At 35.4% G+C, this 23,709-nt stretch overlaps 1 pseudogene; it reads left to right on the forward strand.

The window, feature by feature from the left end:
- The first annotated feature begins 15,675 nt into the window (after positions 1-15,675).
- LOC114025027 lies at positions 15,676-16,122 on the forward strand (annotated as a pseudogene).
- The last annotated feature ends 7,587 nt before the right edge of the window (positions 16,123-23,709 follow it).

Below are 23,709 nucleotides of genomic sequence, written 5' to 3' on the forward strand. Positions count from 1 at the left end.
TATTTCCAATACACAAAGAACTTTGTAAAACATAAGAATATGAGTTATTCCCCAATGGATAAGTGGTCAAAGGATATGAACAGGCAGTTTTCCTGTTCAATCAAAACAATTTATAGCCGTATGAAAAAAAATGCTCTAAATCATTATTGATAAGAGAAATGCAAATTACAAGAACCTTGAGATATTGTTTTATACCAACCAGATTGACTAAAGTGATTGAATGGAAAAGTAACAAATAGTAGAGGAGATATGGAAAAATTGGGACACTAATTCATTATTGGTGGAATTGTGAACTGATCCAACCATTTTTGTAGAGAAATCTAGAATTATGTCCAAAGAATTATTAAACTGTCGATACTCTTTGACTCACTAATACCACAACTAGGTTTATTTCTAAAGGGAATAGAAAGGAATGGAAAGGAAAAGGAATTGAAAGAGAAAGAATCTACATGTTCTAACATATTTATAGCAGCTCTCTTTGTGGTTGCAAAGAATGAGAAATTGCAGGGATGCCCATCAATTGGAGAATTGCTCAACAAGTTATAGAATGTGATTGGGATGGAATACTACTGTACTATAAGAAATAATTAGCTTGATGATCTTAGGAAAAAAAACATAGATTTGCATGAAATAATGAAGAGTGAGAGAAATGAGCATAACCGACTTGTATACAGTAATAGCAATATTGTTTTAAGAACAACTTTGACAGACTAAGTCATTGTGACTATTATAAATGCCAAATTAACTACAGAGGACATATGAAAGAAGACACTATCTGCGTCCAGAGAAAGACCGAATAAATAGAAGAGGTACAGAATGATTTTTACATATATACATATTTGTGTCTAATGGTAGCCATCTCTAGGGTGAGGGGAGGGAAGAAAAAAAATTTAAATGATAACTTTATTATATTTTAAAAGGAATACAAGTTGTGCATAATAGATTTGCAGTTTCATGGGCAATCATCTTTTTTAATATATTGTGTTATGAAATGTTTTATTCTATAAGTTAAAAATTATATAAATAAAAAATCAAAGTAGGTTTGCAAAATATTGGTGTGGTGCAAGAGTCATCAAGACTAAATTTAATTTAAACTGTAAGCAATCTAAAATATGCATCATTAGAATGATATTTAGCTTGTTCATGTAAGATGTTTATTTGAAGATTTCTCATACTTTTATTATTTTTGGATTTTATTTCTATCAAAACAAGCTGGAGCACTCCCCCCAAAAAATAAGCATGCAGACAAGACTAACTTGTAAAATGAATAATCCACCAGAAAGTTGTTATATCTAATTTGTGAAATCATTCTGAAATAGAAATGATCATCAAAATGAATGTAATCTGCTACTTTTGTGATTAAAAACAACCTTGGCATAAACTAGGTGATGGGAAGGAAGGAAGGAAGGAAGAAGGAAGAAGGGAAGGAAGAAAGGAAGGAGACAGTAATATTAGTTTTCTGTGAAGTTAGCATATCAATGACCTCTTTCAAATGTCCTCATCTGTGAAAGGCAGTGTCCTAAAAGCTTACTAGACCTGCTAATAGTTTAATGTAATGCTCATTGCTTGTCATTTTTTTTGTTTTTTTTTTTTTGGCAAATTGACAAATGAGCAGAGTGTCGATATTTTAAGACTTCAAGATCTAGCCCCACGCTTGGGTTAAAGTACAGTGATTTGATTTTTGTTAAGAACTAGAAATTAAAAAGGAAATATTTTTATTCCTCCAAAAAAAATTTAGTCTCTAATCACTGTATCACATCATCTTAGGAATGATTTTCAACTTTAGCTTTAGTCTTCTACAAATAAGGTTAGATTAATAATTTGGTTAGTCATGTCCACCTGCCTTTCAGGATGGTCCATAGGAAGACTATATTATGAATCTAACATTATGTAAATTTTGGTTATGGTAAAAATATTGGCTATTTTGATCTGTGACTACCATATAGGGCCATAAATGCTTCCTTGCATTTTTTCAAATTAAGAGTTATTTAATTAACTCCTGTGAAAAGTCAAAGGAAAAATGGATCATGCCCTGCATCAGATCTAACTTCTTAGGTCTTTTTTGCTGGGGCCAAAAATCAGTCTTCTAAATAGAAACTTTGTGTGAGAAATTTCAACAGCAATGGCTTATAATAAGCATACTTTAAGTTAACTAACACTAAAAAATGTGAATTCTGACTAGTAACACTTTATATGTATTTCTTAGTATTGTTAACGTAAAATTTGTCTTGGTAGGTATACTCTTAGGTATCTTATGCTGTTTAAGGTTAGTTTAAATTGGGTATCTCTTACTCTCTTTTCTTGCAGGGTTTTGTTTGTGATTTATAGAAATGATGATGATTTATGTGGGTTTATTTTATATCCTGCTACTTTGCTAAAATTATTGTTTCAACTAACTTTTTTAGTTGAATCCCAGGATTTTCCAAGTATATCATATCATCTGCAAACTTATCACTTTTATTACCTCATTGCCATTCTGATTCCTCCAATTTCTTTTTCTTCTCTTAATTCTATTCCTAGGATCTCTAATGCAAAATTGAATAATATTGGTTGTAATGGGAATCCTTGTTTCACTCGAGATCTTATTGGGAAAGTTTCTAGCTTATTTCCACTACAAATAATGGTTGTTGATGGTTTTAGGTAGATGATTCTTATCATTTTAAGAAAAAATCCATTTATATGTATGCTTTCATGTGTTTTTTAATATAAATGGATGTTATATTTTGTCAAAAGCTTTTTCTACAACTATAGATACATGATTTTTGTTAGTTTTGTTATTGGTGTAATCAATTATGTTAATAGTTTTCCTTATGTGAAACCATCCCTGCATTCCTAGTTTAAATTCCACTTAATCTCAATGTATAATCTTTGTAATATATTGTTGTAGTCTCCTAGCTAGTATTTTATTTAAGATTTTTACATCTATATTCATTAGTGAAATTGGTCAATAATTTTTTTTCTTTTCTTTTCTCTTCCTGTTTGGGCTATCAGTACCATATTTGTCTTATAAAAATAGATTGGTAGGACTCCTTCTTTGCTTATTATTCTGATAATTTATTTAATATTGGAATTATTTAATCTTTAAATGTTGGGTAGAATTCATTTGTAAATTGATCTGGTCTTGATGCTTTTTTTTCTTAGAAAGCTCATTTATGTCCCATTTAATTTCTTTTTGTATAATAGGGTTTATTTAGATATTCTCTTTCCTCTTCTATTAATCTAGACAGTTTGTATTTTTGTAAATATTCTTCCATTTCACTTAAATTGTTAAATTTATTGGCATATAATTGGACAAAATAACTCCTTATAACTGCTTTGATTTTATCTTCATTAGTGGTGTATTCATAGTTTTGATTTTTGATACTAGTGATTTGATTTGCTTTCTTTTTAAAAAATCATATTAACCAATGACTTATCTATTTTATTTTATTTTATTATAAAACCAACTCCTGGTTTTACTTATAATTCAATGGTTTCTTATATTAAATTTTATTGATTTCACCTTTAATTTTTAAGGTTTCCAATTTGGTGTTTAATTGGGGATTTTAAATTTGTCCTTTCTTTAGTTTTTTTAATTGTAGACCCAATTCATTGATTTGTTCTTTCTCCATTTATTGCTTTAAGCATTTAGAGATAAAAAATTTCCTCTGATTATTGCTTTTCTTGCATCTCATAAGTTTTGGTATATTGTCTGCTTATTATCATTTTCTTTAATAAAATTATTTATCATTTCTATGACAAACACCTTTAAATAATCCAATAAATCAATTCCTAGAGCAGCAGAAACCACAAAAAGATGGGTGAAATAATTTTCCAGTCAAAGACAACTTAGAAAGTTGTCAGGAAAGATCTGTCACACCTGGGTGAGAGTGGAGTGTAGTCCAGCCCAGGTTGTACCAGTGCAGACCAGTCCCCAGAAAACCAGGAGGAGGCCTTGGGAGTGACTGAACCAGCACTAGCAGCATCTGCTTTTGGAGCTCTCAGCCCACAGATAATAACAGGATTGAGCAACTGATCAGAAGGAGATTACAGGGGTCTATTTGCTGTCACCAGGGGCAGAACACTTTTATTTTGCTTATACTCAGGTCAGAGTTGCAGCCCTGGGTGACAATTCCAGAGTGAACAGGAGTACTACTACATCAGAGCTTGTGGCTACAATGGAGCAGGGACCGTCATCATAGTTCCAGGGCAGAAAAGACTTTTTGTGGTCCCTCACAGAACAGAGCACAGACCAGGAGAGTATTAAACACATCTCTCTTTAGATCATATTAACTTGGAAGAACTGAAAACTTACAGGCCCATGGATGTATCTCTGAAAATAGCTAAATAAAACCCCTGAAGCTTGGAACAGTGCCCCCTCCATCCTGGAAGCAGAGCTCCAATTTAACAAAGAGTTAAAAGTCAAGAAATAGAATGGGAAAATGAGCAAACAAGAGAAAAAAATAGATTATGACCATAGAAAGTTACTGTTGACAAGGAAAATCAAAACACATACTCAGAAGAAAATAACAAAGTCAAAGCTCCAACAACTAAAGCCTCCAAGAGAAAATATGAATTGGTCTCAGGCCATGGAAGAGCTCAAAAATGATTTTGAAAAGCAATTAACAGAGGTAGAAGAAAAATTGGGAAAAGAAATGAAAGTGATGCAAGAAAATCATGAGAAAAGAGTCAGCTTGGTAAAGGAGACATAAAAAAAAAAAAGACTGAAGAAAATAACACCTTAAGAAACAGATTAGGCCAAATGATAAAAGAGGTACAAAAAGTCGGTGAGGAGAAGAATGCTTTGAAAAGCAGAATTGGCCAAAGGGAAAAAGAGACACAAAATTTCACTGAAAAAAAAAAAACTCCATAAAAAGAAGACTTGGCCAAATTGAAAAAGGAGGTACAAAAGCTCAATGAAGAAAATAATTCCTTAAAAATTAGAAATGAGCAAATGGAAGCTAATGATTTCATAAGAAATTAAGAAACAATAAAATAAAAATAAAACAATGAAGAAAATTAGAAGACAATTGAAATATCTCATTGGAAAAACAACTGACCTGGAAAATAGGTCCAAGAGAGATAATTACAAAATTATTGGACTACCTGAAAGGCATGAACAAAAAAAGAAAAGAGCCTAAACATCATCTTTCACAAGAGAATAAAATAGAACTTGAAAAAATCTGCTTATCACCTCCTGAAAGAGATCCCAAAATGAAAACTCCCAGTAATATTATAGCTAAATTCAGGAGCAACTAGGTCAAGGAGAGAATATTGCAAACACCTAGAAAGGAACAGTTCAAGTATCATGAAACCACAGTCAAGATAACATAAGACTTAGTAGCCTCTGCATTAAAGCATCAGAGGGCTTGGAATATGATATTCCTGAGGGCAAAGAAGTTAGGATTAGAACCAAGAATCACCTACCTATCCTAGAAATTAATCTGGGAGGAAGTAGAGACAACTCTTACTTCTCCTATCTAGTCAAATGCCAAATCATATTAATTCTGTATCTATAATTCTATATCTCTAATATCTATTCACTCCTTTCCACTCACATAGTTCACAAGAGTTCACACTAGGTCACTCCATTACCTCTCATCTGGACTATAGCAGTGAACTTCTAATGTCTCCCTGCTTCTTGTCTCTCTGTAATCCAATGTGTTCTCTACTCAGTTGCCAAAGTGATTTTTCTAAATCACAAATCTAATCATATCACTACCCTACTCAATAAATTTTAGTGGGCTCCTTCTTGCCTCCAGGATCAAATAAAAACTCCACTGTTTAACAATTGAAGCCCTTCACATTCTAGGTCCAACTGACCTTTGCATCTTCATTATACATTAACTCTTCTTCATACACTCTATGGTTCAGACTAATTGACCTCATTGGTTTTAGAATGACACTCTTATCTTCCACCGCCATGCTTTTGTTAAGTCTGTCCCCTCTAACTAGAATAATCTTCTTTCTGACCTCTGCCTCTTAGAATTCTTGGTTTCCTTCAAAATTCAGCCAAAGATGAATTGCAGAAGTGTGACCACTCTTTTTTGTTCTTGGTGGTGGTATTGGTCTTGTTATTTTGTTTTGTTGGTGATCCAAGCCCATAATTTCATTAGAGTAGGAAATTTCTCATGAGAAAAGTCCTTCTATATCAATGCAGATTAGCAAATATTTGAAACTTCTACAAGAAGACTTTCATGGTCATACTCAACTGTGAGTGCCTCATCCTCCTCCTCAAAAAAAATTCTGTTTATTTTGTGATACACACACACACACACACATCTCTGTGTGTGTTTATATATGTATATATATTGTCTTCTCCATAGACTGTAAGTTTCTTGAGGTCAAGGACTGTTTTGATCTGTCTTTGTCTCCCCATGTCCTAGCACTGTGCCTGGCACATAGAAAGCTTTTCATATATGTTAGTTGATTGATAGATCATCTATATGACTAGACATCATAGAGTCATGTAACTTCAAAATGTTACAGTTGGAAGGGAACTTTGATATGACCTAATCCAGAGGTTCCCAAACTTATTTGGCCTACCACTCTCTTTAAAAAAAAAATACTCAGCACCCCCTGGAAATCTACTTTCTTTAACCTTTTAACATTTTGTTTTGTTTTTCCTTTAATTTGTATCATTTAAAAAAATAGAAAATATTTTAAAAGATGCATAAATTTAATAATTAATTATACATTTGTGAGTTTTTTCCCTGCATTGAAATTTTGATGATACAATATTGCATCATGTAAACGTATAGTATCATATTGTAAACAAGTCATTACATTCACATATTCATGCTGATGCATGCTGGACTTCCTAACAATGTTTAGCACACTTGCTTGCCAACACTTACTTGTTAAGACCTGTCTGTGGACTTGACTGATCACTTATAACTCTATTTTGTGTGTTTATTTGGAAAATAATGTAATCACTGTGACTTTAACTCTTGTACAACCTATGAAACATGTACAAACAGTTTTTCAAAATTTTATACTCTTTTTTCCTTAGGCTTCTGCTGCTGCTTTATTTTTATTAAATGCCCCCCCCCGCCAATTGCACCTGAGGCTACTACTGCTCCTCTGGATAGGTCCAGTGCCCCCTAGAGAGTGGTATCACTCACTTTGGGAACCTCTGAGTCTAACCCTCTCATTTTATATATGAGGCAGCTCAGCCCTATAGAAGGGACTGTCTTGCCTAAGTTAACAAACAATTCCAGAGGATAGACCCCATTTTTCTGGTTAGGGATCTTTGCTATAGAAGTGAAATATTTGTGTGGGCTAGAATCAAGGGTATGCTAGGGAAAGGTTTATCAAATTTTCAGTGTAAATATTCACACCTCACAAATCAGAGAATTCAGGTTTTGTTTTCAGATTTTTACAATTCAGATTTTGTTTGATTTTTTGGTTGTTTTGTTTTTGTTTGTTTGTTTATCATTTACCACCACACCTTTGGGGTGAAATGGAAACTTTCATAGTGGAGGTAGAGATAAGAGAATCATTGGTCCTCTTCAGGTATTAAGGACAACAACCAATGTTTCTCTGGTTCTCCATTTCTGCTCCTATAAGGAAGGGGCCTTAAAGATAATTTCATTGATCACCTCATTTTAGAAAGGAAGAAACTCCCTTTACTTCAGAAAGGAAGAAGATCCTAAATACTAAAGCTACTAAAGAAACTTTAGAAAGGAAGAAGGACCAAAATGGGTTAAGTGACTCACCCAATGTCACACAATGGTAAATAGCAGAAATAGGATATGAATGCAGGTCTTCTTAACTTTTATATGTATGTATGTATATGTATGTATATGTAATTTTAGTTATGTTAGAAACTCTCTTTGTACAATTATTCCAACATGGTACTAGAAGTGTCTCCCTTTCTTTATGTTTTGATGTCTATGTAAAAATGCTAGGACAATATCAGAATCACTGGAGTGTGTTGATGTGGGATGCTGAGATTGGGCCAAAATTCAATCCTACTGCAGTTTCCTGACACTGACTTTTGATGTACCAACATTCCCAGAAGTGTATGGGGGAAGGGGAAGGGGAATGTGCTACATGGATTAGAAAAAACAGTTTAATTTGAGCAGGAGTTGTACCTATTGTTTCAATCAGGTATATGGTATTAATTTACTTATAGCAGTCATATTCTTCATCTACATACACTGGTCAAAAAAAAAATTCAAAGCCACACACATAGGAGAAGAGAAAGAGAAGAATCAGTTCCATGTATCCCCATGCTTTATAGAGAGGTTTTCCTAACTGCAACAATGAGAAGCAGCTTGACGTAGAGGGTAGAGGACTTATCTAGAAAGACATGAATTCAAGTTCTTCCTCTGATAAATATTGCGTTACTTTAGACAATCTACCAAACAAGAGGTGGTTATTATATACTTGTTATGTGTCAGGCACTGTGCTCAGTGCTGGAGATACAAATAGAAAAAAATAAAACTATCCTTACTTTCAATGAGCTCAAATTCTAAAGGGAGAGAAAGTAAGGATTTATATAAGAAAATATATAATAAATGATTGTGTAATATGTATTTTATTACAAGAATAAGTGCATATATTCAAAGTAGTTACATGTAAGGCAGTTTGGGAGGAAGGACATTAGCATTCAGAGGAACTAGGAAAGGCTTAGTGCAGAAGTCAAGTCATTTAACCTCTTTCTGCCTCAGGCAAATGAAATTATAAGGTACACACAGCTGCAGAGCACATTGAGGGAAAGGGTTTCTGTAATGGGTGCTCCACATCCAGGGATGTGCTGGTGAATGTTTAATAACTGGGCTATCTGGAAGGGGGGGAAGTGTACACATACACTCTAAATTTAATCTGCATTATTACCACTTTCTTGAGTCTGGACAATGTAATAATAAATCAAAACCTGAGTTTTAGGGATTGCTTATTTCTGAGCTATATATGTACACACTGAAATATGTTAACTGTGGCTCTGCAAGCTAGTTAAAGTAGGTTCTAGCACATGCCTGTGACTTCACAGCCAATGAAATCACAGGTCCAGAAATATTATTACTACTTCTATTAATTATTACTACTAATATTATTATTGTATTGGTAGTGATTATGATGTGGCAGCTAGATGGTCTGACTGTTTCTCATGGTTGAGAAATATATAAGAATGAAATGGTTTGAATTTAATTGTACTACATAAAATCTTAGACATTTGACATCAATGGGACAGGAATGGGAGAAAATGAAGCTAACTTATAGCTGTTGCTGTTAGAATTTTGATTACAATGAAATGTAATATAATGGTAAAGTTTTAGTATGATTGTGTAGGGATATTATCACATTTAAGTTTGAACTTTTTTTTTAAGTGAGCTCATAGATTCAGAGCTTGAATGGGGTGGACTTAGAGATCATCTAATCCAATTCTTTCATTTTACAGAGGTAGAAACTGAAAAGCATTTTGGTATGGGAGAAAGAGCAAACCACTCCAGTATCTTTGCCAAGAAAACCTTAAATGGGGTCATGAAGGATTGGATATGACTGAAATGAGTGAACAACAAAAAGAGCATTGGTTTTGGAGTCAAATGACCAGGACTCAAATGCTGCCCTTGCTACTCCTTCTATGATTTTAGTCAAGTCATTACTTTTCTCATTTATTGCTTCCATTTGAATTGTCTTAGGAAGATTTGGAAGATCACCTGGGAAGATAAGGTACCAGACACTGAGGTCCTTTCTCGAGCTGAAAAGCCAAGCATTCATTCTCTACTGCAGAGAGAGCAACTCCAATGAAATGACCACATTGTTTTAGTGCCAAATGTACATTTTCCTAAAAGACTATTTTGTGGTTCACACACAGGAATAGGAGAAAATGAAGCATATTTATAGCTGTTGCTGTTAGAATTTTGATTACAATGAAATGTAATATAATGGTAAAATTTTAGTATGACTGTGTAGGGAGATTATCACATTTGAGTTTGGACTTTTTTTTTAAGTGAGCTCATAGATTCAGAGCTTGAATGAGGTGGACTTAGAAGACCATCTAATCCAATTCTTTCATTTTACAGAGGTAGAAATGCAAAGGTTCACACAGAGGTCAGAAGAAGCAGTACAATGACACTCTCCAAGTCTCTCTGAAGAAATTTGGAATTGATTGTGAGACATGGGAGACCCTGGCATAGGACAGTCCAATATGGAGTGCCTGCAATCAAAGAAGGTGCTGTACTTTATGAGCTCAAAAGAAACATGAGAAGCTCAAATTTAGAGACATCTATATTCCAAATGTTCTTATGAACTATTTGTTCCTGACCTATGGTAGAGCCTTCCAATCTTGTATTAGTCTGATCAGCCCTAGTTGGACACACTGTACCTTGACCCTGACATAGTGATGTCAGTTTGGTCCTCTTCAGGTATTAAGGACAACAATCAGTGTTTCTCTGGTTCTCCATTTTTGCTTCCATAAAATGAGGGGGATAAATTAGATGTCATTTCTGAAATTTATGAACCTGTGAATTCTATCATGGATCTTTATGTCAGGATTATCATCCACAAAATAAATGCAGATAGAGGAAATGAGATGGGTTCAATAAAACAATGCATTCCTCAAAGAAAAGTCTCTCCTTAGTTTTTCCTATAGTCCTAGACTGCTGACAGGAGAGATTGTACTTAGTTTAAGTATTTAAAGCAGTAATCCCTTGTCATTCAAGAAATGATAAAAGGAGACAAATTTTCTTGTGCATTTTACATACAAATTTGACCAGCATTTGCCTAATATATGAAAGTCGTTAGGGATGTAAACCCACAAAAAATGTAGTCTCTGTTTTCAAAGAGGTTGCATTCTACCAAAGTGATACAACCCGTGTGCAGTTAAATAAATGCAAGTAATTTGAGGAGGATAAACAAAGCTCTTCCTTCATCCTTGAAAACTTAAAGATATTTTTTTCATTTAAAGAAATACATATTTGCATTATGAAAATTCTACTTTGTTGACTGAAAACTATGGGTCTTCTAGTCTTCCAAGATTGACCAACAAATGATCTTACTTGAAATTTATTTTATATACCTTTTGAAATTATAGTTATAACCTTTGGTGATCATATTTATTTGTTTTGTGGACCTCAAGAAAATCAAGCTCTAATATTGAAGGAATAAGGTTTTGGCCAAAAAACAATTCTTTGGAAGGAAGTGCTGCATCTCTATAGTTCCCCAAAAAATGTGTTATTTTCTTCTTTATAGTCTGAGTCTTAAGTCTCTTGAAAGACGTTACTTAGAAAGTAACCTTTGTGTGCATTTTTATATACAATATTTTGTATGTGAAGATCTTGAATATGAAGCTCATGAGTGATGTTTCCTTTCTTTGAAAGAGTCACAAGTGAATATGAGGTCTATTGTGCAATAAGACTAATTTATAGAAAACTTGTATTAAAAATTCTGAATTCCATTAAAAACTACTAAACTCATGAAAATTTTCAGTTCCCAGGGAAGTGCCCCATATGTTCTCCAATACCTAGCCCCAATAGAGGACATTAAGAAAACCATTAAGCTGCTGTCCTGTTGTGCCCAAATATCAGAGCACATATGGCACATGTTACCTAATATAATATTTTTCTTTCTCTGAATTTCTACCATAATCCCAGCTGTTTAGTTCCTGATTTATAATAATTCGGAAATGTAAGGGGGGAAAAGATGCATACAGAAATGGCAGGAGGGGGATATTGATAAACAATGCTACCCAAGAGGCTCTAGTTTGCTTATAGTGCTGAATTTAAATCATATTTATTAGTATATTCCTTCTGCATCCCTCTTGGTGAAGCCTCTATCTTTTTCTGATAATGGTCTCAGAAAGTTTCACAGATCAAAATATCTTATAGGTGTCAAAATGAGGGGAAAGGGATGGGGCCATTGCATCTCAATCATAGAGGAGGGAATAAAACTATCATCTTTTCTGATGACCAAATGACGTAACCTTTGGGTAGACATATAAGACTGTAATTCTCTTCTCCCCTGCCTTGTGTGGGAATCATTACCAGGATGACATATTAAGAGATATATGATCTCATTCATGTGGGTAGCAGTGCAGATGACAACTTATTTAGCTCTTCTTGCTCTACATAGTTCTTGCCCATGTCTTTCCATCAATCCATCAGAGAGAATTTCAATATCCTGAAGTTCTCCATCCAAATATTTTAATATTTTGTGGCTATCAGTGGAATACTTGGGCTATCCCTTTATTCTTCCCCAATCCCAGTATATGAGCTCTTTTGGACATATGAGTCCTAGGTGCCTTTTATGCTACTGCTATATAGAATTAGAACAGAAAAGGGACACAAAATAAAAATAACAAATGTGAAGAGTAGCCATGGGATAGTGGATAGAGAGTAGATCCTTAGAGTCAGATATACCACCTCTCCTACATACTGGCAGTGTGATGCTGGTTAAATCATAGCTTCTACATACCCAAGGAAATTCTTTAACACTTTAAATAACAGGAAGTCTATTTGCTAGTCCTGACACACAATCCATCTCCTGTCTCAATTCCTGGAAGAGACAGGTCTTTTGACCTTCACCCTTCAATATGTAACCTTCAACCTCCAGCCTCCAAATCTTAGAATCCTTAGTTTTCCTTGAAGACTCATCTTAAGCTTAACCTCCTCCAGGAGATTGTCCCTGCTCCTCCCTCACTCTCCCAATCCTCTTCCCTAGATGCTAGCATCCTTTCTAAGCTTATCTTCCATTTGCTCTGTATTTATCTTGTGTATTCCAATTTATATATTATCTCCCCTACTAAAATGTAATCTCCTTGAAGGTAAAAATTGTTTTTGCTTTTTATTTGTAGTCCCAGTGATAAAAGTGGTAAACACAATGCTTGGCACTTAGTAAGAACTTAATAAATATTGATTGATTGAAAAAAAAAACCTGTAAGTCACAGAGCGGATATTGATATTCATTTGTAGAAAGAATTTTCTAATTTATTCACCAGGAGCTTCCAATAAAGATGAATTCATAGATTTAGATATTTTTAAAATTATATATAAATACAGATGATATGGCAAACCACTCTAGTATCTTTGTCAAGGAAACCCCTAATGGGGTCACAGTTAGTCAGATGTGACTGATGACAACTAAACAATAGAAATATTTGATATAGTTATACATAGAGAGAGAGAGGATAGATACTGACTTGTGATTGGATTGGTGTAGAAAACTCCTGGTTAGGGGAGCTCCCCCAACCATGGAAGTTGTAGCTATTTCTGTAACTTAAAATCTTACAGAGCGGCCTGGATTTTTGAGAAGTTAAGTGCCTTGCCCAGGGCCACACAGCAAATGCATGTCAGAGGCAGGATTTGAATTCAGGTCTTCCTGTCTCAGAGGTCAGCTCTCCGTACTCTATAACAAATATACTGCCCCTCGTATGTGTGTATGTGTGTGTGTATACATACATATATACATATATACACACAAACATATACACATATGTATGTGTATTACACGCGTATATATGTGTATTGTGTGCTTGTATGTAGAGGGAGATACTTTCAGAGTGTGAAGAGAGAGATTGACTTGACATTGTAGAGTCACATAATTTAGAATGTTATAGTTGGAAGGGACCTTTGATATATTCTAATCCAGAAATGGGGAATCTGCAGCTTCGAGGCCACATGTGGCTCTCTAGTTCCTCAAGTGTGGCCCTTTGACTGAATTTAATCTTCACAGAACAAATACCCTTCATAAAAGGATTTGTTCAGTAAAACTTGGACACAGTCAAAAGGCTGCACCCAAGGACCTAGAAGGCCACATGTGACCTTGAGGCCACAAATTCCCCACCCATGCAAAATCGAATCCAATCATCTCATTTTATAAATGAGGCAATTAAGCCCCAGAGAGGGGACTGTCTTGCCTAAGGTCACAAACAACTAATACACACACACACACACACACACACACACACACACACACATACACACACATTGAACCAGTATACATGCATATATACTCTCAACTTCAGTATACATATATGTATGTATGTGTGTATGTACATATGTATGTATATATCTACTTATCTTTCTATTTATCTACACTGAATACATGAAGAGGGAGATAATTTCAACTTACAGTCTTAGAGAATTGCCAAAGAATACTGAGTAATGAAGAGAGACTTCTCTTGGTCACACAACTAGGATGTATCAGAGGTATAACAGGAATCCAGATCATCCTGACTACAAATTGAGACCTCTTTGTACCATGCTATACTGTCATTTTAATGATAAGATGATGACTGTGAGGAGATAGTGGGTGAAGTGTCAAAAAGGTACACAAGCACTCAAATGTCAGGCACAAGTCAGGCAGTTTATTATTTGTATGCATTCTGTCAGGCAGCTTCCTAGCCTTCAATACTCCAAGACTGAAAGTGACCTGGGCATGTGGTAGTAAGTTATCTCTGATCAATGGCCCAGAGTTCTACATCAATGCCCTTATACCTGGCTTTTGTTACTGGGCACATTTGCAAATAACAGGTAGGACGGGGACCTTAGGTAAAGTCAATTAGCAAATAGATTCTACTGCTACCTCGTAACTTCATCTATCATAAGGGTATCATAGTTAGGAAAATTTGATAACCTTTGCATACTTGGAATAGATGAAGTTCGCTAAACCTATTTTATGATCAGGAGATTCTTGTACTTATTGCCTAAATGAAGTTGACTAAGCTGATTATTGAGTTCATAAGAATTTCCTGGTACATAAATGAGTCAAGCAGAGGTCAAATATGGAGAAAATTCTGTTAGCTAGGGCATATGATATCTATACCCTACATGTCTCATATATACCAATATACCAATTAGCTAGGGCCTAGCATCAGGCCAATCTTCACAATGATGAGAATCTATTTCAACATTCATAGAATCTGTGTGTTTTGTTAATATGACAAAAAAAAATGCCTCTACTGGTACAAATAAAAATCCTCTATGACTTCACAATAGATGGTTTTTGAAAGGTATAAACCAAATAATCATCCTGCTGCCAACTTTTGATGAAGACCTTCAAACTTAGCTAGTCTAAGTCTCAAATACTAAACACCTTGCCTTTTGGTGCTTGACCAATGTTGAATAACATTACCAGCGACACAGTGGTCCATTATCAGGAGGGACTATTAAAAAAAACAAAAACAAAAAAAAAAAACAACTCAGAGCATCTCTTCTCTCCATCCTTCAAGCTGACCATAGGAAAAAAAAAAATTGTGAATTAGAGCACATGTGTATTTGGTATTTGACACTACCTTACAACCAATTGAACCTCTGGGAGTAGTGGCCCTTCCCAGGGCCACTGTCCTTTGCAAGGCATCAAGATCCTGTCATTGGTGAGGGTCCTATATCTAGACAAGTCTTCACAGAAGAGGGACCAAGGCTCTAAAGTGAGTTTCCCTCTATTTTCTGTAGAAACCTGCTGTCACATTTAAAAGTATCTGGGCTTCTGCACTCCTCAGGCCTGGGGACGGAGCCGGAGCTGGAGCCGGCAGATGAAACTGGGGTCACGGCCCCCGGGGGCAGCGGACAGAGGCGGGTCTGTGGTTGGTCGGGCATGGGCCAGCATGAAGCCCCTGACTTCGGCCCAGCTGGCGGTCAGCACACGTGGGAGCCGAGGGAGCCCCGCTTCAGGCCGGCAGGGTGTGTTTCTGTCTCTCTGTCCATGCCCGAGCACGAGTCCTTTGGCGCGAAGTTGTTGGAGTATAAGGGCACCATGGTGCACATGAATGTCCTGGCAGATGCTCTCAAAAGCATCAACAATGCTGAAAAGCGAGGAAAATGCCAGGATCTCATTAGGTCGTGCTCTAAAGTAATTGTACAGTTCTTAACTATGATGATGAAACATGGTTACATTGGCGAATTTGAAATCATTGATCACAGAGCAGGAAAAATTGTTGTGAACCTTACAAACAAGTGTGGTGTAATCAATCACAGATTTGATGTTCAATTGAAAGATCTGTAAAAGTGGCAGAATAATCTGCTACCATCCCATCAGTTTGGGTTCATTGTGCTTACAACCTCAGCTGGCATCATGATGGACCATGAAGAAGCAAAATGAAAACACACAGGAGGAAAAATCCTGGGATTCTTTTTCAAAGGTGTAAAACATAGGTACAAAGAAAATGCTGGGGGAGGGGTGTGTCTGATTGGCCTCTACTAAGATGCTAATTAGCTAAAGATAGCATAATTTGTTACACTGGCCAGGAATAATTCTTTATGAATAGGGGATGATGCCCCTATCATGTCCTCTAAAATTTTGGTACCATTAGTGGGTTTGTACAAAGCTACTTCTTTCTCTGCATTGCAAATCTAGGTCACTCAACAAAGTATCTTCCATGATGAGCCAGCACCATTTAGGCCCAGCTATTCTACTGTCAATTACCATTCAATCGCATTTTAGTTCATAAAGAAACAGTAAAGATGAACAGTTCATTTTGTTTTATTTTCAATGTATATCCATCTCTTGCCAACCTTTGACTCTATAGACAGGAATCATCTAGGGACCAAATTATAAACTTGGTATGGATCCCATGCTAGAAAGGCTTCTCCAAAGTCTGTGTATAATCCTTTTGCTAAAAATCAAGGTGGATAAGAATGATGAGACTCTAATACCAAATGGCATAAAATAGGACTGTCTTAGTCTCCATTCTTTTTAAATTTATATTTAAATAATTTGATATAACTATTGAATCATTTAGCTTGATGTAAAGGGATGCAAAAGTTAACAGGGATCTCAGTGGTCATCTAATTCATTCTTGTCATCTTAGAGACGAGCAAACTGAGGCCAAAGAGCCTTCCAGTTATTACAAGTGGATAAATATTCACTCCTTAGGAAGTGACATGGTTTAATTAACTTCAATTAAGAGTATAATTAAGGGGCTGAAAAGATTAAATAATCACTCTGAAAAAACAGCTTAGGATCGACAATACTAAAATTGATATAATTTCATTTGATAATTTAAATGGGCAATTCTAAATAACGCCAACTGACAGATTATCTCTGATACCTGACCCACAGTGTACTTTTAAAAAATGCATTTGAATTAGAGTCAGAATGACCTGGGTTTAAGTTTCTCTCCAAAATTTTGTAATCTTGGGACCTTGAACATCCTTGACCTCTCTGAGATTCAGTTTCCTCTTCTGTAAAATGGGATTAATAATACTTGTGCTACCTACTTCACAATATATGCACATATATACATATGTACATATACACAAATACACATATATGGTAATTATTATTCCTTTCCCACTGCAATCACTTTATTCAGTCCCTTATTACTTTTCACCCTAATGATCACTTCAATAATATTCTTCAGGTTTTTTAATCTATCCCCTAAGCCATTCATTTTTTTTAACTTGACAGTATTTTTTTTTTACAATTACATGTAAAGGTAGTTTTCAACATTCATTTTTGTGAGATTATGAGTTCCAATTTTTTCTCCCCCATCCCTTCCTTCTCTCCCCTCTCTCCAAGACAGCAAACAATCTGATATAGGTTATACAGGTGCAATTATGTTAAACATATTTCCACATTAGTCATGTCATGAAATAACAATCAGTACAAAAGGGAAAAACCAGAAAAAAGAAAAAAAGTGAAAATAGTATGCTTTAATCTGCCTTCAGACTCCATAGTTCTTTCTCTGGATGCAGATAGCATTTTCCATCATGAGTCTTTTGGAATTGTCTTGGATCATTGTATTGCTGAGAAGAGCTAAGTCTATCAAAGTTGGTCATGGCACAATGTTGCTGTTGCTGGGTACAATGGTATTCTGATCCTGCTCACTTCACTCAGTATTAGTTCACATAAGTCTTTCCAGGTTTTTCTGAAATCTGCCTACTCATCATTTCTTATACTACAATAGTATTCCATCACAATCATATACCACAACTTGTTCAGCCATTCCCTAATTAATAGGCATGCCCTCAATTTCCAGTTCTTTGCCACCACAAAAAAGAGCTTAAGCCATAAAGAAATAATGTACTTTTGCAAACTTATACTATTAACACAAAAGTACATTATTTCTTTATTCAGAGTCACTGAATTTTTGAGTTAAAAAGATATTGTGGGCTAAGCCTAAATCTGGCTTAGACCAGCAGGTTCAAGGTTAATATTTTTTGTTTAAAATTCAATAGGAACCATAAAAATCCAATTAAAACTGCTTTAATCATTGAAGCATAAAAAACAGTTAATATAAGAATAGAATGTAAACACAACTTTCTCTCCAAGTTCAGTAATTAAAAAGTGCCCTGCAGATAGTTAGATCTTAGGAAAATGTTTCTGACTTCTTTCTTGCTCCTCTTTCCCCAAAGCCAATCCTTTTTATAATTCAAACTATCAGGCTTTCAAAGAACCTGCTGGGACTTAGCTAAGGGGAGGGGAGAAAGACTACCTGTGGCTACAACAGCTGCTATAGCCCCAGGAGTTAATCCAAGATCCCACTACAGAAGGAACCTCAGCTGGATCTCAGTCCAAAATATATCTGAAAAGGAATCAATCCTACTACAATTTACTTGACAAGTAATGGTCCAGCTTGAAGACCTCCAAAGAAGAGTAACCCACTACCTTCTGAGACAGCCCATTTCTCTTTTGGACAGTTCAAATTATTTGGAAGTTTTTGATTTGTTTTGCTTGTTTTTCTTTGTTTTACTTTGTTTTCCCTGACATCAAACTTAAATTAGCCTTCTTGCAACTTCCTCCCAGTGCTCCTTGTTTTGTCTTCTAGTATCAAACATAATAAATATAATGCCTCATACACTGGACAACCCTTCAAATACCAAAAGACAGCTAATAATCCTCCTCATCACTCTTCTCTAAGATAAACAACTCCACATCATTCAAATGATGCTTTCATGACATGGACTCAAGGCCTTTCACAGTTGTTGCTTGCTTCCTCTGTACACTCTCCTTCCTAAACTGTGACATCAAGAACACTACATTTCAGATGTGGTCTGACCAGAAAAAAAATATTACAAGAATATCTCTTCCTCATGCCTGGAATACATACTTGTCTTGTGAAAACCCAAACTTGATTTTTTTTTTCATTCATTCAACTTCCTGTTTACCAAAACCCCACATATTTTTCAAGGAAAAAAACAAAACAAAACTACCATCTAACCATGACTCCTTGACCTTGTGCTCATGAAGCTTATTTAAAAAAAAAAGAGTATTAAGACCTTAGTTACATTTGTCTGTATTAGATTTCATCTTATAAAATTTAGCCCATTGCTATGGCCTGTTAAGACTTTTTTGAATTTTGCTTCTCATTCAGTATATTAGCTATCCAACCAGACTCATATAATTTGCAAATGTGATGAACATTTCATCTATGCCTTTATCCAAGTCACTGATCATTGAGAAAAATGTTAAACAGCACAAAGTCAAGCACAGATACTTGGAACATTCCATATACAACTATTAAATTTTTATCAAGCAACTAAATCTTTAAATCTAAACATTCAACAAATTCCCAATCCATCTATTGGTGCTACTGGCTAGCCTACATCTTTTCTATAAGAATAAATCAGATACTTTATCAAACTCTTTGATAAAAACCTAGGCAAACTACATATCAATTCTTTTATCTACAAGTTCAATAACACCTTAAAAAGTGAAAAAAAAAGGTTAGTGTAAAGTTCTTTCAAATACACACACACACAGAGTTGATAATACTTATCTTTGTATCTATTTATGTTTACTTAAATTATATTTTATTGATAAAAATTTTTACACATCTAAAATTTCCCCCAGTAACCTTTGTACTCCTCCTCCCAGAGAGGCATCCTTTATACTGAAGATATTTTTTTGAAGAAATATAGGGAAAAAGGGAAAAATCAGGAAAGCCAATGAATATTTTATAAAAAAAAATCTGATAATATTTGCAATATTCCACTCATGGACCCAATAGTTCAGCAAACAAATGGGTAAGTGTCTTCTCATACATCTACTTTTCAAAAAGAGTATATTCTTTGCAGTTTGTAGCATTGATTTTTCACTATTTTGTGGTGGTTGTTCTTTTCATTTACATTGTTTAGTCATTGGGTATATTTGTATTGTTTTCTTGGCTCTACTTTTACTTCAGTTTGCATAAATTAATATGTTTTCCCATACTTCTCTGTATTTATCATATTCTTCATGACCTCTTCATAGTGATGTTATCTGTGATCACCACTTCCTTATAAACTCTAACATTTTAATGAACTCTTCTAGAATTTTCCAAGGAATCAAAGTAAAACTCACTAGCTTATTTTTGCAGTTTTTATTCTCTTCTCTTTTGAAAAAAAATAAAGATAACAGTTTTCCTTTTCTATCCCTGCAATGACTCTCATTCTACATGAATTTTCAAATATCTCTGTCAGTGATTTAGAAATTATGACAATTCTTTCAGTCTTAAAAAAATCAGTAGTTTCCCATTTCCCAAAGATATAAACTCCTGATATTAGCATTTGAGGCTTTCCACAATCAAAATTCAACCTACCTTTTTTGCCTTTGCACAAGATACTCACAGTTCAAAAGTTAGAAGTTACTATGTAGATCATTCATTTTAAAGTCTATTAGAAGATGGATACTTTCTAACAAATATCTATAGCCTTTTCCTGATGACTTCCATTTAGGAGGGAGTCCCTGTACGTTTAATATTCTCTATCCCACTTTTAAATAGCTCTAATTTTTAAGAGTTTTTCTTGACATCAAGCCCAAATTAGTCTCTTTGTAATTTATACCAATTATTTTTAATTTTGCCTTCTGGGTTAAGCAGAGAAAGCTTAATTCCTCTTCTCTAAGTAACTACTCCAGATATTTGAAGAGAGCTGTCAATTTCCCCTAAGTCTTCTTTTCTCAAGGCTAAATATCCCTAATACCTTCAGCCGTTTCTCATGTATCTTAATCTTGCATCCTTTCATATTTACTTGCCTTCATCTCAGTATTCTTTAATCCGGGAGAGCAAAGGAGATCTGAGACAAATTTATACCTTGAACATTTTTAATAATTGCAATCACTTTGCTTGTTTTGTTTTATGTGAGTCTGACTTCAGGCTTGTGTAAGTATGTGTGTGTGTGTGTGTATGTGTGTTGTCTTCTCTCTCTCTCTCTGTATAAATATGTATATATATGTGTGTGTGGGTGTGTGTGTACATGTATATATATATATATATCTATATATATTTATATAAACTTTGCTGTGTGTGTGTGTGTGTGCATAAAAGTTCTGTGAAGTTTGGATTCAGTCAAAGGGTCTCACTTGAGGACTTAGATGACCATATGTGGCCTCAAAGCCACAGGTTCCTCATCCCTGGCCTAGTCCAAGAGTTTACCCTCAAGTGATGAATCAGTTGAAAACTCAGGTGGTAGGGAGCCAAGAAGGTGAAGTAAGAAGTAAGTTGCTCTTGCCCTCCCTTATTAACCTCTGAAAGCCCAGAAAATATTACCCCAGGAAAAACTCTGGACCAGCTGAACCAGAAGAAAGACAGGGTGCAACAGTCTGTAGCCCAGGTAGCTTGGGGGATTAATGGGAAAAGCTCCTTTTGTCCTGGGGGAATTGGAGCAGTACAGAATGGGAGGCATCCCTGCAAGCTAATGGAAAGCCCTATCTCAGCATACCAGAAGGAGATTCTGAAACCTACGTGGTGGAGCAGGCAAACACCGATACCTGCACACCTGAGTGCCTCAGTGAGGGTGGGGGAACTGGTGGAAACCAGCTTGGAAAACCCAACAGGTGCCTCAGCATTCTACAGCAACAGGCTTTCCCAGTGCCTTAGCAAAACTAAGGGAAGCAGCCCTCTAAGGGGACTGAGGCAGATAAACATGCTGCAATGTCCATCTGAAAGGAGCTGAAGAAAGTGAAAGGAAGGAAAGGTCCAGCTGAGCAGAAAATCTCCAGGGGCCACACTAACCAATCCTTGCCCTAGAGTTCCAGTGTTGCTGATTCCAGCCCAACAACAGGTAAGCTGCCAGAACCCTACAGCTTCCAACTGCCAACATTGGAGGCCCCAGCACAAAAAGCCAGTGACCAGGCCCTAAGCTCCCAACACAAGAAGCTTGGGTCAGTGCCCTCTGCTCCCCAGCAGGAGAGCTCAATCTCTTTAAAGGCCAGGAAATAAGCAAACACCATGAGCAAAAAGAAGCATATGATAGATTCATATTATGAGAACAGTGAAGATCATAGCAGAAATTCTGAGGAGGATAACATTGTCAACAAACCCACATCTGGAAACTCAGAAAGGAATATGAACTAGTCTGAAGCCCAAAAAACTCTCTTAGAAGAGCTCAAGAAGGATTTTAAAAGTCAAATGAGAGAGGTAGAAGAAAAAGTGGAAAAAGAAATGAAAGATGTGCAAGAGAGAGTCAATAAATTGGAAAAGGAAGGACAAAAATTATCTCTAGAAAAAAAGTCCTTAAAAAATGCAATTGGCCAACTGGAAAAAAAGTATGCTGAAGAAAATAGCCCCTAAAAAATACAATTGGCCAAATGAGGAAGGATGTACAAAATCTAATAGAAGAAAACAATTTGTTAAAAATTAGAATTGGGCAAATGGAATCTAATGACACTATTAGAGAGCAAGAATAAGTCAAACAGAAACAAAAGAATGAAAAAATAGATGAAAACATAAAATAACTCATTGGTAAAACAACTGACCTGGAAAAATCAATATAGAAGAGACAATTTAAAAATTATCGGTCTACACGAAAATCACGATGAAAAAGAGAACCTGGACAGTATCTTTCAGGAAATCATAAAGGAAAACTGCCCTAAGGTCCTAGAACCAGAGGGTAAAATAGCCATAGAAAGAATCAACCAAACACCTCTTGAAAGAGATCCTAAATAGAAAACAGCAAGGAATATAGTAGTCAAATTCCAAAATTACCAGGTCAAATACTGCAATCAGCCAGAAAGAAACAATTTAAATATCATGGAACCAAGGTCAGGATTACGCAGGACCTTGCAGGTTCTACATCAAAAGACCAGAGGGCATGGAATATGATATTCCATAAGGCAAAGGAGTTTGGATTACAACCAAGGATCAACTATGCAATGAAAATGAGCATGATCTTTCAGGGGAAGAGATGGATATTCAAAGAAATAAGAGACTTCCAAACGTTCTTGATAAAAAGACCAGAGCTCAACAGAAAATTTGATCTTCAAATACAAGACTCAAGACAGACATAAAAAGGTAAACAGGACAGAAAGATACAACATGTTATTAATAAGGGCAAACTGTTTATATCCCTACAAGGGAAGATGATACTTGTAACTCCTGATAACTATATTGTTATCCCACCATGTTGAAGGAGTATACATAAAGGGAGTGGATATAACTTGACTTTGATGTAATGATTCAAAAAAAATCTAATCAAGTGGGTTAAATGGATTCAAGTAAGTGGATTAATCTGATCTAACTAAAAAAATCTACTGAGAGAAAAGGAAAGGAGGAGGCAGGCAAAGGTAAATTACATTACAGGAAAAGGCATAAAAACCTATTACAGAAGAAGGAAAGAAGGGAGGGAGATTAGCATTGTTTGAACCTTACTCTTATCAGATTTGGCTTAAGAAGGGAATAACATACTCAGTTAGGTATAGAAATCTAACTTGCCCTATAGGCAGTATTAGAGGAAAGGGGAAAGAAAAGGGAGAGGGGATAGAAGGGCAGGAAGAAGTAGTAAGAGTAAAGGAGAAGAAAAGGAAGGGGCTAACATTAGGGAAGTGAGACTGAGGAAGGGGTGGTCAAAAGCAAAATACTAGTGAGGAGGG

This window comes from Vombatus ursinus, unplaced genomic scaffold (assembly GCF_900497805.2).
Source record: "Vombatus ursinus unplaced genomic scaffold, bare-nosed wombat genome assembly UNPS02014826.1, whole genome shotgun sequence".
Taxonomy (NCBI): domain Eukaryota; kingdom Metazoa; phylum Chordata; class Mammalia; order Diprotodontia; family Vombatidae; genus Vombatus; species Vombatus ursinus.